This window comes from Symphalangus syndactylus, chromosome 20, assembly GCF_028878055.3.
Source record: "Symphalangus syndactylus isolate Jambi chromosome 20, NHGRI_mSymSyn1-v2.1_pri, whole genome shotgun sequence".
Lineage (NCBI taxonomy): Eukaryota > Metazoa > Chordata > Mammalia > Primates > Hylobatidae > Symphalangus > Symphalangus syndactylus.
Genome location: NC_072442.2, coordinates 63,769,022 through 63,785,374, shown reverse-complemented (window position 1 = coordinate 63,785,374; position 16,353 = coordinate 63,769,022). Strand labels below are relative to the sequence as shown.

Sequence of the window (16,353 nt, the reverse complement as noted above, 5' to 3'; positions counted from 1 at the left end):
AGAGGCCCTGCCCAAGCCTGGCAGGTGGGAGGTGGCAGCGACCTTGGGGAAGGGTGGGGATGGAATCCAGAACAGGTCTGGGCAGGGCACGGGGCCAAGGAGGCTGCATGTGAGCCTGCCCCATTAGGACCCAAGGCCCGAGGAGCTCTCGCGACAGGGTTCCCGGTGTGACTGCCTGTAAGGGGCCACAGCTCAGTGAGGTCGAGGAGGAGTTCAGCCTTAATGCCACAACCTTGATACCCAGACACCTGCTGGGCTCCTCCCCTTGGGGGATGTAGCCCGTGGATCCTACCCAGGACTCTAGGGACTGTGGACTTGAATTAGAGCTACGGTTACACGGCGGCTTGGGTCAGAGCTCCTACGTGCTTGAGTTGGCACGTGACTAGGTTCTGGCGTAGGGGTGTCTGGTCTCCGGCCGGGGTCAAGGCTCAGCCTGTGGCCACTCTGGGTCTGGGTTTCTTTGGGGAGCAACTTGGTTCATAACTCCCTGTGCGTGTTTTGCGACTCTTGTCCAGAAGGTAGCGCCACAGCCTGGAAACCAACATTTCTGGGATTCCCATCAAGGACCTGTTGCAAAACAGTGCTGTTTGTAACGGCCCCAAATTGGAAAGTGCCCAAACATCCATTATCGCTAGAATGAGTGATGTAAGTCACAATGGACCACTCTGCAGCAATGAGAATGAGTGATCTACAATTATATGCAATAATATACACAGGTCTGAAAAGCATAAGGACGAGGGAAAGCAGCCAGGCAGGAGACAGCACACGCTATATGCTTTCATTTACACAAAGTACACAAACAGGCAACAACAGTCTGCCCTTAGAAGTCAGATAGTGACTGCAGGAGGGACCAGGAGGCTTCTGGAATGCTGGAGATGTCCTTTCTTTCCTTTCCTTTCTCTCCTTTCTCTTCTTTCTCTTCTTTCTTTCTTGACAGAATTTTCGTTCTTGTTGCCCAGGCTGGAGTGCAATGGTGCAATCTCAGCTCACTGCAACTTCCACCTCCTGGGTTCAAGCAATCCTTCTGCCTCAGCCTCCTGAGTAGCTGGGATTACAGGCACACACCACCACGCCTGGCTAATTTTTTGTATTTTTAGTAGAGACAGGGTTTCACCATGTTGGCCAGGCTGGTCTTGAACTCTTGACCTCAGGTGATCCGCACGCCTCAGCCTCCCAAAGTACTAGGATTACAGGTGTGAGCCACTGCACCCAGCCGAGATGTTGTTTCTTAATCTGAGTGTTGGTGACACGAGTGCCCTGAGTGTGAAAATGCATCAAGTTGGGCAGTGATGACATGTACTTTTCTATGTGAATATTGTCTTTCAATAAAAAAGTAAAAATGAAAAATCTCAGGTATTTTCTACATTAAAACAACAACCATAAAAATCATCCTTTGAATCATCCATCATCCCATCTGGCTCTCCAGCTGCTTCCCTTTCTCGCGGCCTCTTCACGAGCAAGTACACGGGTACTTTAAGGTTGGTGTGCATCACGATCACCTGAGGAGCTTGTTAAATCAGATCGCTAGGCTCCCCTCCCAGAAAGTCTGGCTTCAGGTGTAGGGTCTAGAATGTGCTTTCCTAATGGCCCCAGTCCTGGAACCACACCTTCAGTCTAAAAAAAAAAAAAAAAGTGTACACCTGCTGTCTTCACTTCTTTCTCTCCTGTTTCTTCCCTTAGCTGGTTTCTGTCGCTAATTCCCCAGAGAAACCTTTGGTTTCCTTTTTTTTTTCTTGGGCCAATAAAAAACCAACCAACCAACCAAATAGAGCAGCCTAGGGTTGCTACCTTCTAATTTTGCCAATGGTGGGGAGATGGGAATCAAAATGACCATTTTTATGATTTTATGACATTCTATGATTTTATGACATATGTCATAAAATAATTTGGTTTCACTTTCTGTTAACACAGTGTAAGAAGGTTAGAATCTCAGAATGAAGGTCCGTCCTTCCTTCCTGAGAAAAGGCATCTGAGAGCCTTAGGGCTCTGTGCTGCCCCCATCTCCTGCCCAAGCCTCAGCCTGGCCTTTGGGCTCCTAGCATTGTTCCTTCTGTCCAGCAGGCAGAATTATTTTCGGCCCCTACCCTGCCCAGCCAACATTCCTCTGCTCTTAGAGCTGGGTCCTGACAAGCTCTTTGGGACAAGACCTCCACTGGTTGGGTTCTGGGAACTAGGAACATTTCCCAGTTCCCAGAACCTCTCATTCCTTTCTCATTCCTGCAGCTCTGGACCTATTAGCTAAGCTCCAATTAGATGCAGATGGGTTCTGGGGATAAACGTGCTCAGGCCAAAGTAGCTCCAGGGGCAGATGGAGTCAGTCACTTTAGGGCTCAGAGTAGGGGTGGGGGTTGGCAATGGCTTCAGGAGAACTGGGTCTAGTCCCGTGTCTGCTAATAACTGAATATATAACTGCAGGTGAAACATTTAACCTTTGGGAGTCTTGACTCCACTTCTGTAAAATGAGGATAACAATATTTATCCTCCTAGGGTTGTTTTGAGGATTACACAAGAAAATATATTTAAAGCCTCTAGACCAGTGCTTAGTACAGAGCAGTCCCCCTAAAAGCATGCGTTCCTTTCTCTCTGCTCTGTGAGCCTCAGTCTCCCCAGTGATTATTACGGACAATCTACACTCGCATGTCCATGCACACGTACACACACATGCAAAAGGTGGCTTGAAGTCTGTAGATTCATTAATTTCTTCATTCATTTCTTCATTCGTCCCCTTATCCTAATGGTTCTCAACCTTAGATACACATTACAATTATCTGGCAAGCTCTGAAAAATTCTAATACCTATGCAGACCAGTTAAACAATGAATTCAGGATCTCTAGATTGTAGCTTCATCCGTTTTTGAAGCTTCCCATGTGTTTTCAATGTGCAGGCCAGGTTGAGAACCACTGCTTTAGCTAGTGATTTCTGCAATTGAAATCACCTGTAGCAATTGGACCCCCCCCAAACACCGATATCCTGGTCCCTTCCTTTCTCCTACTCCCACGCCAATTAAATCAGCTTCTCTGCAAGGAGAAGCAGATTCATTTGGCTTCTCAGTCTCAGTCATGATGATGTTGTTTTGTTTTGTTTTGTTTTGTTTTGAGATGGAGTTTCATTCTTGTTGCCCAGGCTGGAGTGCAATGGCACAATCTTGGCTCACGACAACCTCCACTTCCCAGGTTCAAGCGATTCTCCTGCCTCAGCCTCCCAAGTAGTTGGGATTACAGGCATCCACCACCACACCTGGCTAATTTTTGTATTTTTAATAGAGACAGGGTTTCACCATGTTGACCAGGCTGGTCTCAAACTCCTGGCCTCAGATTGATCTCTCTGCCTTGGCCTGCCAAAGTGCTGGGATTGCAGGCTTGAGCCACCACACCTGGCCTCTGACTGCTCCTTCTAACCAAGAAGGGACCCCTGAGATGAGGAACAAGGAAGAGTATGGACCCCACGTGTGTGTAAGCCTTTCCCCAGGTTGACTTTATAATTGGCCTTCTTGGAGATGCTGGGATTTGACTCTAATTATAGAATGGAGACAATGAAGAATGCGTATGTGGCAGGGTTGGGGGTGGGGATAGAAGTGGCTTTTCTTTGCAAGGTATCTCTCTCTGTGCAATGTGACCAAAATACCAGAATATTGTTAAAGTACTTTTAAAAAATTATTCCAGGTGATTCCAGTTGCAATACAATGGCATTCAGAAATTCTTAACTCAGAGCCAGCATTCAATAGTCCCTGAAAGACATGGGTATTCCCATTTCCTGAGTTTACAGTTACCCTAGTAAATAGCAAATCCTCGTTCTTTTTTTTTTTTTTTTTTTTTTTTTGAGATGGAGTCTTGCTCTCTGTTGCCCAGGCTGGAGTGCAGTGGTGCAATCTCGGCTCACTGCAACCTCTACCTCCTAGGTTCCAGAGGGAACAAGAGGGAAACTCTGTCTCAAAAAAAAAAAAAAAAAAAAAAAAAAAAAAGATAGTGATTCCTATCATATTTCAGTTTAATTTAGGGGCTTGTACAAGGCAGAAGACAGATGGGCCTTGGAAAATAACGGTAGATATAGTTTAAAAAAAAAAAGTCACTCAAATTGTAGCTGCTTTCTAGGTGTTTCTTTTTTTTTCTTTTTTTCTTTTTTTTTTTTTTTTGAGTCAGAGTCTTGCTCTGTTGCCCAGGCTGGAGTGCAGTGGTGCAATCTCGGCTCACTGCAACCTCCATCTCCTGGGTTCAAGCAATTCTCCTACCTCAGCCTCCTGAGTAGCTGGGATTACAGGTGCTCACCACCACACCCAGCTAATTTTTGCATTTTGAGTATAGACAAGGTTTCACCACGTTGACCAGGCTGGTCTTGAACTCCTGACTTCAGGTGATCCACCCACCTCGGCCTCCCAAAGTGTTGGGATTACAGGCGTGAGCCACCATGCACGGCCTCTAGGTGTTTCTTTATGGGGAAAATCAACATAGCTCCTGGAAAATGCTTTCTTTTTTTTTTTTTTTTTGAGATGGAGTTAGTCTCTGTCACCCAGGCTGGAGCACAGTGACACAATCTCGGCTCACTGCAACCCCTGCCTCCCAGGTTCAAGCGAGTCTCCTGTCTCAGCCTCCTGAGTAGCTGGGATTACATGCATGTGCCACCATGCCTGGGTAATTTTTGTATTTTTAGTAGAGACGGGGCTTTACCATGTTGACCAGGTTGGTCTCGAACTCCTGACCTCAGGTGATCTGCTTGCCTCGGCCTCCCAAAGTGCTGGGATTACAGGCATAAGCCACTGCGCCCAGCCAAATGCTTTGTTCTTTATCCCAATAACCAGATAATCCAGAAGTCATTTGTTTTTACCTGGTAGGGACAGCAGTGCACCTTTACAATCTTGCCTCAGAGTTGTGGCAACACAGTATCTAATGGTCAGTGTCAGGGATATAAACCCTGGCAGCTGGTGCTCAGATGAGGTGGAGACAGTGGTGCATTCCCCAGACATTTCTGCAATGTGATTTTGAGCATTGGTCTTGGCTGCATAGCCTCTGAGCTAGCTCTCCAACAGCTCTACCCCCCATCCGCTTTCTGTGCCCATAGATTTTTCATAAATTTATTTTCTATTTAACTCAGGCAGAAGTGTGTCTTTTGTTTACAATTAATAACACTGACTGATGCATATACTTCTAGGAGTCCCTAGAGGGCAGCAAACAGCACCTGCAGTTTGAAGTGGGAACAGGAAGGCAGAAGCAGCGCCGGATCACGTTGGATCACCTGGATCGCGTTGGACGCTGGCTCAAAGTCTCTGCAAAGGTAAAGAGGGCATTTGTGCTTTCCTGACCTGTTGGCTCTCAGGAAGAGTGTGTCTTAGACCTGGACTAAGCAGACTCGGACTAAGGAGGTTCAATTCAGCAGGAGGCCATTGCTTTGTCAATTTTTTTTTCTTAATATTTCTAAAGCAGAAGGGATGAATTATGAGGCACTTGTGGTGTCTCTTTCCTGGTAGCACCTACTTCTTTATTCACTGCTTTTACCTCTTGTCAAAAGTATTCTAGTTGCCTTTGGGCCCCAGCCTTTGTCTTGTGCCGAGAGTCTTATTTATCTTAGACATTACCTGTGTGCCACCACAACCAGGTTCCTGGCTGCCTACCCTCCATTCTTCTCCCTAATAGCATCCAGATTTTCTTTTTCTTTTCTTTTTTTTTTTTGAGACAGAGTCTCGCTCTGTGTGTAGTGGCGCGATCTCAGCTCACTGCAATCTCTGTCTCCCAGGTTCAAGCGATTCTCCTGCCTCAGCCTCCCAAGTAGCTGGGATTGCAGGCATGCACCACCATGCCTGGCTAATTTTTGTATTTTTTTTTAGTACAGACAGGGTTTCTCCATGTTGGTCACGCTGGTCTTGAACTCCCAACCTCAGGTGATCTGCCCACCTTGGCCTCCCAAAGTGCTGGGATTACAGATGTGAGCCACCACGCCCGGCCCAGATTTTCTTTTCTTTCTTTCTTTCTTTTTTTTTTTTGAGACAGAGTTTTCCTCTCCCAAATAGCTGGGATTACAGGCATGCACCACCATGCCCAGCTAATTTTGTATTTTTTTAGTAGACACGGCGTTTCTCCATGTTGGTCAGCCTGGTCTCAAACTCCCGACCTCAGGTGATCCGCCCACCTCGGCCTCCCAAAGTGCTGGGATTACAGGCGTGAGCCACTGTGCCCGGCCCAGATTTTCTAATAGGGAATTATTCCTTGCTACTGTGTGTCGAATCCTGGGGAGAGAAGCCGAGGTCATTAGCAGTTCTAGGGTTTGGGGCTGACCTAGAGGAAAATGACCACGAGATGGCAGTAGCAGGCAATGAGCTTTATTGGGATGGCTCTGGGACAGGGTTACCTGTGAGGGGAAGTCCCCCGTAGCGGGGGTCCTTCTAAGGATAGTGATGCAGGGCCACCATCCAGAAAGAGGAGAAGACAAGACAGCTTCTGGGGAGAGGGGTATCAGAGAGGGGGTTTACATGTCTAGATGAGGAGGGGTGTCTCCGGGTCAAAGAACTGCCAAGGGCAGCCCTGGCTTGGGCTTTTAGAGCCCCAGGGTTTGTCCTCTCTATGGCCAGCAGATGTTGGGTGCAGTTTGGCAGGGTATATAAAGCAGGCAGGCTCCAAGTGGCTAGAAATACGTTTATTTGGGCTATTTAATTTAAAGCAATTGGATGTGTAAAAAACTGAGTTTAGCTCTCGTGGGTCTTTGAGCTAGCAGTCCTGTTGTGAAGAAGTAAACAGCATAGGACTCAAGGCACAGCTCATCTATATGACAGAGATGAATAACAGTGCCTGCCTCCCCCACTGTCTCCCACTGCAGAAGTCGAGGGAGCAGATCCTTCCTCAGTCTCTCCTGCTCATATAGCCAAGGGCAAACATGGGGCCTAAACTCAGTCAGTTCAGGAATTGTCCCCAGGTCTTTAAAATTTTATTTATTTATGTACTTATTTTTGAGACAGGGACTTGCTCTGTTACCCACGCTGGAGTGCAGTGGTGCAGTCATGGCTCACTGCAGCCTTGATCCCCTAGGCTCAAGTGATCCTCCTGCCTCAGCCTTTTGAGTAGCTGAGATCACAGGTATGCACCACCATGCCCAGCTAATGTTTAAATTTTCTGTAGAGATGGGGTCTTGCTATGTTGCCCAGGCTGGTCTCAAACTCCTGGCTTCAAAAGATCCTCCTTCCTTGCCTTTCCAAAGTGTTAAGATTACAGGTGTGAACCCACCTCACACCTCTCACTTTTTTTCGTGAGACAGTATCTTGCTCTGTCTCCCAGGCTGGAGGGCAGTGGTTCAATCTCAGCTCACTGCAACTTCTGCCTCCTGGGGTCTCGTGATCCTCCCACCTCAGCCTCCCGAGTAGTTAGGACTACCGGCGTGAGCTACCACGTCCAGCTAATTTTTTTTTTTTTTTTTAATAGAGATGAGGTTTCGCTATGTTGCCCAGGCTGGTCTCAAACTTCTGGGCTGAACCAATCTGCCCACCACCTCCCAAAGCATCTAGATTTTCTTTTCTTTTCTTTTTTTTTTTTTTTTGAGATGAAGTCTCATTCTGTCACCCAGGCTGGAATGCAGTTATGCGATCTAGGCTCACTGCAACCTCTCCCTCCCAGGTTCAAGTGATTCGCCCACCTTAGCCTCACAAGTAGCTGGGACTACCATGCCTAGCTAATTATTTTTTGTATTTTAGTAGAAATGGGGTTTCACCATGTTGCCCAGGCTGGCCTCGAACTCCTGAGCTCAGGCAATCCGCCCACCTTGGCCTCCCAAAGTGCTAGGATTACAGGTGTGAGCCACCGCGCCCGGCCTAGATTTTCTAACTGGGAATTATTAAATAGCCTGGGTTTGAGCCACTGCACCCAGCCCTCCCCAGGCCTTTTCATATGTGTGTGTGACTTCAGTATTTGGAGATTTGGAGGTTAGAATCATTGGCCGGTCTGGTCCTATCGAGAGACTCTGCCATGCTGCTTCTCGATTCTTTTTATGTATTTATTTTAAGATGGAGTCTTACTCTGTCATCCAGGCTGGAGTACAGTGGCATGATCTCAGCTCACTGCAACCTCCACCTCCAGGGTTCAAGCAGTTCTCCTGCCTCAGCCTGCTGAGTAGCTGGGATTACAGGCATGTGCCACCACAACCAGCTCATTTTTGCATTTTTTAGTACAGACGGGGTTTCACCAGGTTGGCCGGGCTGGTCTCGAACTCCTGACCTCAGGTGACCCACCCGCCTCGGCCTCCCAAAGTGCTGAGATTACAGGCATGAGCCACTGAGCCCGCCACTTCTCGCTTCTTGATCCTTTAGAGCAGGCTTTGTCAACCAGGTCACTCCTCTGAACCACAGAACACAGGAGTGATTTTCCCAATTCTCCAGAAAGCCTTTGCCCTTTCGCTTTCTTCCTGCTGGAATTCCACCACTAGGCCTGGGCCCCGGGGACAGCAGGGCTGCGCTGAGGACAGCGCGGCAGGCAGCTAAACGGAGGCTGGGCCTTACTGACCTCTCAACCGGCAGTTTCAGCCCTGGACTGTAGATCTTTACGTTTCTTGTCACGTGGGCAAAATAAAGCTCTCCTTTGTGTAGCTGTGAGGTTGAACAGATAGAACTCACAGTCTGCCTTTGTTTTAATCTCCATTCAAATGTGTTTTGTGGGGATGGTCCATCACCATTCTTTTGAATGGAATATAGAGCAGGCCCATGTCTTTTCGGGACACTCTCTTTTGGTAAAAAGTTTTTGGATCACTTCAAGTTATAAAAGTTTCATTTCAGCCAGGCGCAGTGGCTGCTCACACCTGTAATCCCAGCACTTTGGGAGGCCGAGGCGGGTGGACCGCCTGAGGTCAGGAGTTTGAGACCAGCCTGGCCAACATGGTGAAACCCCGTCTCTACTAAAAATACAAAATTAGCCAGGCGTGGTGGTGGGCACCTGTAATCCCAGCTACTCGGGAGGCTGAGGCAGGAGAATCACTTGAACCTGGGAGGCAGAGGTCGTAGTGAGCTGAGATTGCACCACTGCATTCTGGCCTGTGAGACCGAGTAAGACCCTGTCTCAAAAAAAAAAAAAAAAGTTTCATTTCAATAATTGCAATTAAAAAATAAGTGTGGTCCCATTCATGGAGCTGGAGAGTAGATCAGTGGTTGCCAGGGGCTGAGGGAGGCGGGCTGGGACTTGTTGTTTAGTGTGTGTGGTGTTCCGTCTGGGATGGTGAGTAGCTTCTGCAGATGGCTGCGCAACAGCATGAGCATATTTGGGGCCACTGAAATAATTCATATACGTGTAAACTGGTTAAAAGGGTAAATTGTGTGTTATGTATATTGTATCACGATGAAAAAATGCAAAAAAAAGTATAAGCCAAAAAATCCCAAAATACCCCACAGCCCCTCCCCCAAATGTAAAAGTCCATTTAAAGTTAAAAACTTCTCCCTTGTACCTTCTCAGTCTGTTTTTGGGCAAACAGCATGCAACAAGAAAAGGCTGTGTGTGTCTACGGCCTGGGATTCTCCTCCTCACTCACTTAGCTGCTTTCGTACCCCCAGGGTTGACATGGTGGGGGAAGAGGAAGAAAGTGGCAGGAAAGATCTGATTTTGTATTGCGGGAGCTGGTACAGAAGCTTCTTGGGCTTTGTATATAGGTGACTCTCTATTGGGGAACTTTTTTTTTTTTTGAGACGGGGTCTTGCTCTGTCACCCAGGCTGGAGTGCGGTGGCGTGATCTCGGCTCACTGCAACCTCTGCCTCCCGGGTTCAAGCAATTCTACTGCCTCAGCCTCCCAAGTAGCTGGGACTACAGGCGCCCGCCGCCAAGCCCAGCTAATTTTTGTATTTTTAGTAGAGACAGGGTTTCACCATATTGGCCAGGCTGGTCTTGAACTCCTGACCTCGTGATCCACCCATCTCAGCCTCCCAAAGTGCTGGGATTACAGGCATGAGCCACCACGCCCAGCTGAGGTATAATTTACATAAAGTAAAAGTCACCAATTTTTGTGTATATTGCCAGCAACTGACACCACAATTAAGACGACAAAGGAACCGATTGCTCCCGCAGCCAACACTATAGTTCACCATGGAGGACCCTGTGGACAGCTCCAAGCCTCCCTCTGCATGACCATTTCCTGGGCGGAAGTCCTTTGAGCTAAGTGGGAAATTTGGGCAGTACCCAACCTATGTAGATGAACCACATCCTGGCACTGGCGAAGTGGAAAATTTAGAGCACCCAAATCGATGCTCGATCCAACCCCTTGATCACACCTCATCCCATCACAGCAAGTTAGGTGTTTCTCTGCTTTTTGTTTGAGGTGTTAACGTGAGAATCTCTTATCTGTAGGACTCTCCAGGGAGCTGTATCTTGCGATTCCAGTAGTGGAAAGAACAAAATCAAAACACCGAATGGCAAAATCCTCAAAGGGAAGGACCTGGAATTCACATCCTTCGAGATATCATCTGTACCTCGGCACTGTTGTGACCCAGTGGGCAACATAGTAGCAGGGTCAAGGGACAAAATGCATGCTAATAGTCTCCAGGCTCAAAAATGATTCAAGACCCTGATGGTGTCTCTCCAACGACCAACACACAGGGATGGTGCCAACCTGTCACTCAGTTACAACGCAGGGCTGGTGACTGACTGGTTTAATTCGAGACCGTGGGTCGGATCACTTGTCTGTGCTTTGATAACGGAGAATTCGAGTCCCTGGAAAAAGAACTACTCGACCAGGTTAGACTAGCGGCTGGTAGAGTGTGAATGACAACATATTATACCATCAAGTTGTTCCTAGATCAGTATACGGACCGATCTATTGCACTACTGTCAGTTGTAACCAAGATTGTTGTATTCGAGGGGAGAGACACTTGCCCGGAAAACACACAGCAACTTTTTTGAGTACAGAGGAGCCCTGCGCCACCCCATTATGATTTGAGGTCTCTCCTTGGATGCTCCCAAATCTGGCAATGGTGGCAAACTATTGGGCTGAAAGACTCAATCCAGCGTATTCTGGATTTAAGGCTCCTGACATAATACCCGGAGCGAATATCACACTTCCACTTACTCAGATGGCTTCATCTCACTGAGTGTCAAGAGGAACAGGGACGGGCATATGGTCACTCCAACTTTGAACATCCTGAAGAATTATGGGGTAACAGGCTACAAATGAATACGGTCAGTTCCCTACTAAAAAAAAAAATGCTGCTCATCAGACCTCAGCGGCCAAGATGGCGAAGCAGGTCGAGAGCAAGCTTGCTTTTTAGGAAGCCTTGGATGCCGCAGGCGATAAACTTGCAGTAGTTGACTTCTCAGCCACGTGGTGGGGCCTCGCAAAATGATCAAGCCTTTCTTTATCCCCTGTCTGGAAAGTATTCCAACGTGATATTCCTTGAAGTAGATGTGGATGACCGTCAGGATGTTGCTTCAGAGTGTGAAGCCAAATGCATGCCAACATTCCAGTTTTTTAAGAAGGGACAAAAGGTGGGTGAATTTTCTGGAGCCCGTAAGGAAAAGCTTGAAGCCACCATTAATGAATTAGTCTAATCGTGTTTTCTGAAAACATAACCAGCCATTGGCTATTTAAAACTTGCAATTTTTTTAACTTACAAAAAAATATAAAGCATGAAGACTACAAACTCAAATGCTATCTGGGTGACAATAAATCATTAATTCTAACACTTTAAAAAAAAGACAAAGAGCATTTCCAACAAGCAAGCATTTTCCTAGTGCCCCTTTGCTCCACCCCTTACCTCTGCTTCTTGACAACCACTCATCTGATTTTGATCCCTGTATGTTGCTCTTTACCTAAGAAATCATGTTTTGAGGACTTATATATTGTAAATGGAATCATACAAGATGCACTTGTTCATATCTGGCTTCTTTCACTTAGCGTGAAGCCTTTGAGAAGCATCCATGTCATTGCGTGCATCCGTTTTTTCTTTTTATTGCTAAGTAGTGTTAATTGTATCTATGTACCACAATGTATCAATTCACCCATTGATGTAGACCGGATGGTTTCCAATTGTTTACTATAATGAATATAGGCATTATAAGCATTTGTGTACAAGCCTTCGTGGGGACATATGTTTTCATTCTTCTTGGATAAATATCTGAGTGAGATTGCCAGGTCATATGGTAAGTATATGGTTAACTCAGCAAAAAACCACCAAATTATTTTCCAGAATAACTCCACCATTTTGCTTTCCCACCAGCATTGGATGAACATTCCAGTTGCTCTATATTCTTGGCAACACTTAAGTATTGTCAGTTTTTAAGGCATTGTGTGTGTGTGTGTGTGTGTGCTATCTCATTATCGTTTTAATTTCCATTTCCCTCATGTCTAATGATATTGAACATCATTTTATTCACTTACTGCTACTCATATATCTTCTTTGCTGAAGTGGCTGTTGAAATCTTTTGCCCATTAAAAACTCAGGTGATTTTATTTTATTACTGAGGTGGTGGTGGTGTTGTTTTTAGACAGAGTCTCACTCTTGTCACTCAGGCTGGAGTGCATTGGCGTGATCTTGGCTCACTGCAACCTCCGCCTCCTGGGTTCAGCGATTCTCCTGCCTCAGCCTCCTGGTTGTGAGGTTATCTGGAGAGTCTGTAAAAACCAAGGCCATCTGTTGGTGGCCTCAGCTTGGTTCATATTGGACTGGGCTCTAGACAGAGGTTTCCTCAGAAGTGTCCACCTCATGTGAGTGATGCATTTCTGGGAAAGTCCCTGTGAGCTTGGTGGCTCTGCTGAGCCACAGGCACGTGGCGTGGTCTTTGCCATGACCTTGGAGAGGAGGTGTAGCCACTCTGGCTCATGTTTACTAACTGGCAGCGTGGGTCCCAGTGCCAGCCAGGCTCAGGCCCCAGTCCTGCTCGGCATCTACACCACGGCCTATCCCCTCCAACTTCAGCCCTGCTGTCTTCCCCGCCCCCCAGAGACTGCCAACACCGGCTCCTGTCTCCCCTGCCGGCTCCTGTCTCCTTTCTCTTAAGGAGAAGTCTCCATTTTTGGTCTACAAAACTGTTTATCTTTTGTTATTGATCATGTTTGTGTCATTATTGCTTTTTAAAAGATCTCATGTCTATATGTTTGAAGCAGAAGGAAATGGTTTCATCTATCTCGATCAGAAGCATTGTAACTTATATACATGTGTGATACAGCTGCTGTTAACTAAATTTTGTTCCACAAGCAGATCTGCAGAAATGCACACACCCCGGAGCTGTGTGTTATTCTTCAACTTGCATAAAAACAACTCACATCAAGCCTGTTTGGGCCTGTTGGTGACCAAGGTCCAGCTCAGCCTGGGGCAACAGGACAAAGGTGAAAGCAACCTCTAGTTTTTATTAAGAGTCCATTTTAAACATATATGCATATTCATTCATTTTCATGTGTGTGTGTGTGTGTGTGTGTGTGTGTGTGATCACTATGTACCAGACATAAGGGCCTTTGTAAGGGACTTACAAACATGAGCTAATTTAATCCTCATAACAATCCTAGGATGCAGATACTGTTATTATGCTCCCCATTTTACAGATAAGGAAACTGAGGCCCAAAGAGTGGTGAGCCATGACTGGGATCCAGTGTCCTGCGGCTCTCTCTGCTGTGTGTGCACATGCGTGCCCTCGTGCCTTAGCTTGCACACAAGGGTGGGGGACGTGAAGTCCATGCTACCTCTGGCAGTGGCGTGCTTTTCCACAGCCAAGAGTGGAAGGGAGAAGGATAGGAGAGTGGCAGACTCAGGGCCCGGCTTGGGGACACCAGCCCTCCGACCCAGACATGCTCTGCCCACTTCCCGCCTGCCTACTCACTAGACTCAGACGCAAGAGTCGGAGACTGCCAAGGAGGCCTGGCTGCAGCAGGGGCAATGAGGTCTCCCTCCCACTCTCTCCCATCCCCAGCCCACCATCAGGACCAATCTGTTCCCTGCAGGCTGTAGGGACCAGGGCCTGGAGAGGAAGGAGATACGTGACGACAGCTACCTCCTTAGAGGAGAGGGCTACCATGCCACCTCACTGCAGTTCTTTATGTCTACAGACACAGCAAGATAGAGAGAGAGAATAAGGGATACAGGACCCAGGAGAGAACAAAGAATACAGAGGAATACAGAAATACAGGCTGGTGGCTCACGCCTGTAATCCCAGCACTTTGGGAGGCCGAGGGGGGTGGATCACTGGAGCTCAGAAGTTCGAGACCAGCCTGGCCAACATGGCGAAACCCGTCTCTACTAAAAATACAAAAAAAAAAAGAAAAGAAAAAAATAAAAATGAGCTGGGCGTGATGGCAGGCACTTGTAGTCCCAGCTACTCAGGAGGCTGATTCAGGAGAATTGCTTGAACCCGGGAGGCAGAGGTTGCAGCGAGCAGAGATTGTACCACTGCACTCCAGCCCAGGTGACAGAGCGGGACTCTTGTCTCCAAAAAAAAGAAGGAATACAGAGAGTCAAGACAGAGAGAAGCAAAGACAGAGAAACAGAGACTGGGAGGTGGAGGAAAGTACCTGGAAGGCATCTGAGAGTGAGGCTGTGGGGAGATGGGGCTGGGGTGAGTCAAAGCTGGTACAGGAGGTGGCCATGCAAGGAACGAGTCCCCGGCCATGGGGGATTAGAGCTCTGGGGAGTCTGAGTCAAAAAGGCCTGGAGCCAGGGGTTCCTCCCACCCGCCGTGCAGCCCTGTATCAGGTGGGGCTGGGCTGGGGCTGGAGTAAGCGTGCATATTGTATCCAGTCCATCCTGGCTGCTGGCCTGGTGTCCCTGGATCTGGGGACAGGCACCCGGCCTCATGGTGCCCTCCTCCTGCATGGGCCAGTTGGCTCCACCCTCCCGGTGCCAGTGTCAGGTTCCAGGCTGTTCCCCGGGGGAACTTTGATCTGGAAAGAATGAGGGTGACCGATCTGGCTGCTGCGCAGGGCTGAGCCATGTCACCGAGACCTGGCCTGAGCTGCCCCTGCCGCCTTCCCGCCCACTGGGACACCAAGCGGTTACCCTGGGCTCAGGAGACACAGAGGGGCTCTTTCCTGCTTCCCTTCCCTCCCTTCTCCTCTTCATCATCCATTGTTTATTCAGTAGTTCACTCATTCACTCATTCATAAGCATTGGCTGATGGAGTGGGGGTGAGTGATGGGGACAGAGGGACAAGGAGACAGGGTCCTGCCCTTTAGGGAGCCCCTCACCTGATACAGGGGCAGGTGGCCCACACAGACACACCCTAAACAGAGACCACTGCTTGAGAAACACAAGCCCTGCTTTGGAGGAGGAAGATGGGTGCGAGGAGGAATGTGTCCTAGTGGGCACCATGCAGGGTTAGTGGAGGTAAGGAGGTAAGGACAGGCTTTATCAGGGAGGGCTTCCTGGAGGAGGGGGTGGTTAAGCTGGACCCCGATCTGGAGAATGAGCAGGAATGTGTCCGTTTGAGAAGTAGAAGCCCAGGCACAATCACAGAAGTGCGAAAAAGTTTTGTGTTTGTGCGTTTGTGGGTGGCAGCGGCTGAGAAAGGGGGATTGGAGAGGTGGGGGTGGGGCTGGTTAGGAAGGGCCTTGAATGGCCCCCTCAGGCATTCCCCTGTTGGCGAGGGGACCCATGCTACCCCTGGCAGCTCAGGGTAGGGGTCCTAGCTGGGACAGGTTGTCAAATCAAGATACAGCTGGGGGCTGTAGGGGAAGCGGCAGCTTGATGGCACCTCCAGGCCTTGCTGAGGAGGGGCTGGTGCCTCCGAGACCTCCCCTGCCAGGCCCAGCCCCAGTTAGTCTCCACAGTGCTTTTGAGGAAGCCCAGCTGGTCTATGGGCTGCAGCGGCTCCAGTGGGCTCCAGGCCCAGGGCTCAGCCCAGCCCCCTGCCTTGGACTGGCCTCCCCACCCCCACAGCCCACTCTGACTGACGCAGCCTTTTGCTGGGCTGAAAGCGGACACTGCCTGGCCTGTGAGGCCCATGGGGAAGGCCCAGGGAGCAGAGCCCTGGAGCTCGGGCTCCTCTTGTCCTGAAGGCTGCTGAGCTGGGGCCTATAAATAACCCCTCCCCCGGCCCCGTCTCTGAGAACGGGGAGGGGAGGCAGGCCCAGGCCAGGCTGAAGGCACCAGGTCTTTTGGCTGTACAGGGGGTGAGGGAAGAAGGGGGCACGGCCCACGGTTGGAGGTCCTCTGGGCTGGAGCAGCCAAGCTCCACAGGGAGAGTGCGTGCAGGGACTGTTGTTGGAAGAGGCGCGGCCAGTCCTCCTTCCTCCCATCTCTGGGTGGGTTTCCGGAGGTCCAAGAGTCCGGATATGAGCTCTGAGGGCCACCCAGGCTGGGCCTGGCGTGCCCCAGAGACCCCTTCTTCAATTCCCAGTGGCCCAGGACAACCTTGTCCCTGCTTTGCCTGAAGACCTTAAACATGTGCCTGTTCTTCCCGGACTCAATCTCCCCT

General features: G+C 48.9%; 1 pseudogene; it reads left to right on the top strand.

Moving 5' to 3' along the window:
• The first annotated feature begins 5,209 nt into the window (after positions 1-5,209).
• On the top strand, positions 5,210-11,996 carry LOC129470291 (thioredoxin-like; annotated as a pseudogene).
• Positions 11,997-16,353: the final 4,357 nt, after the last annotated feature.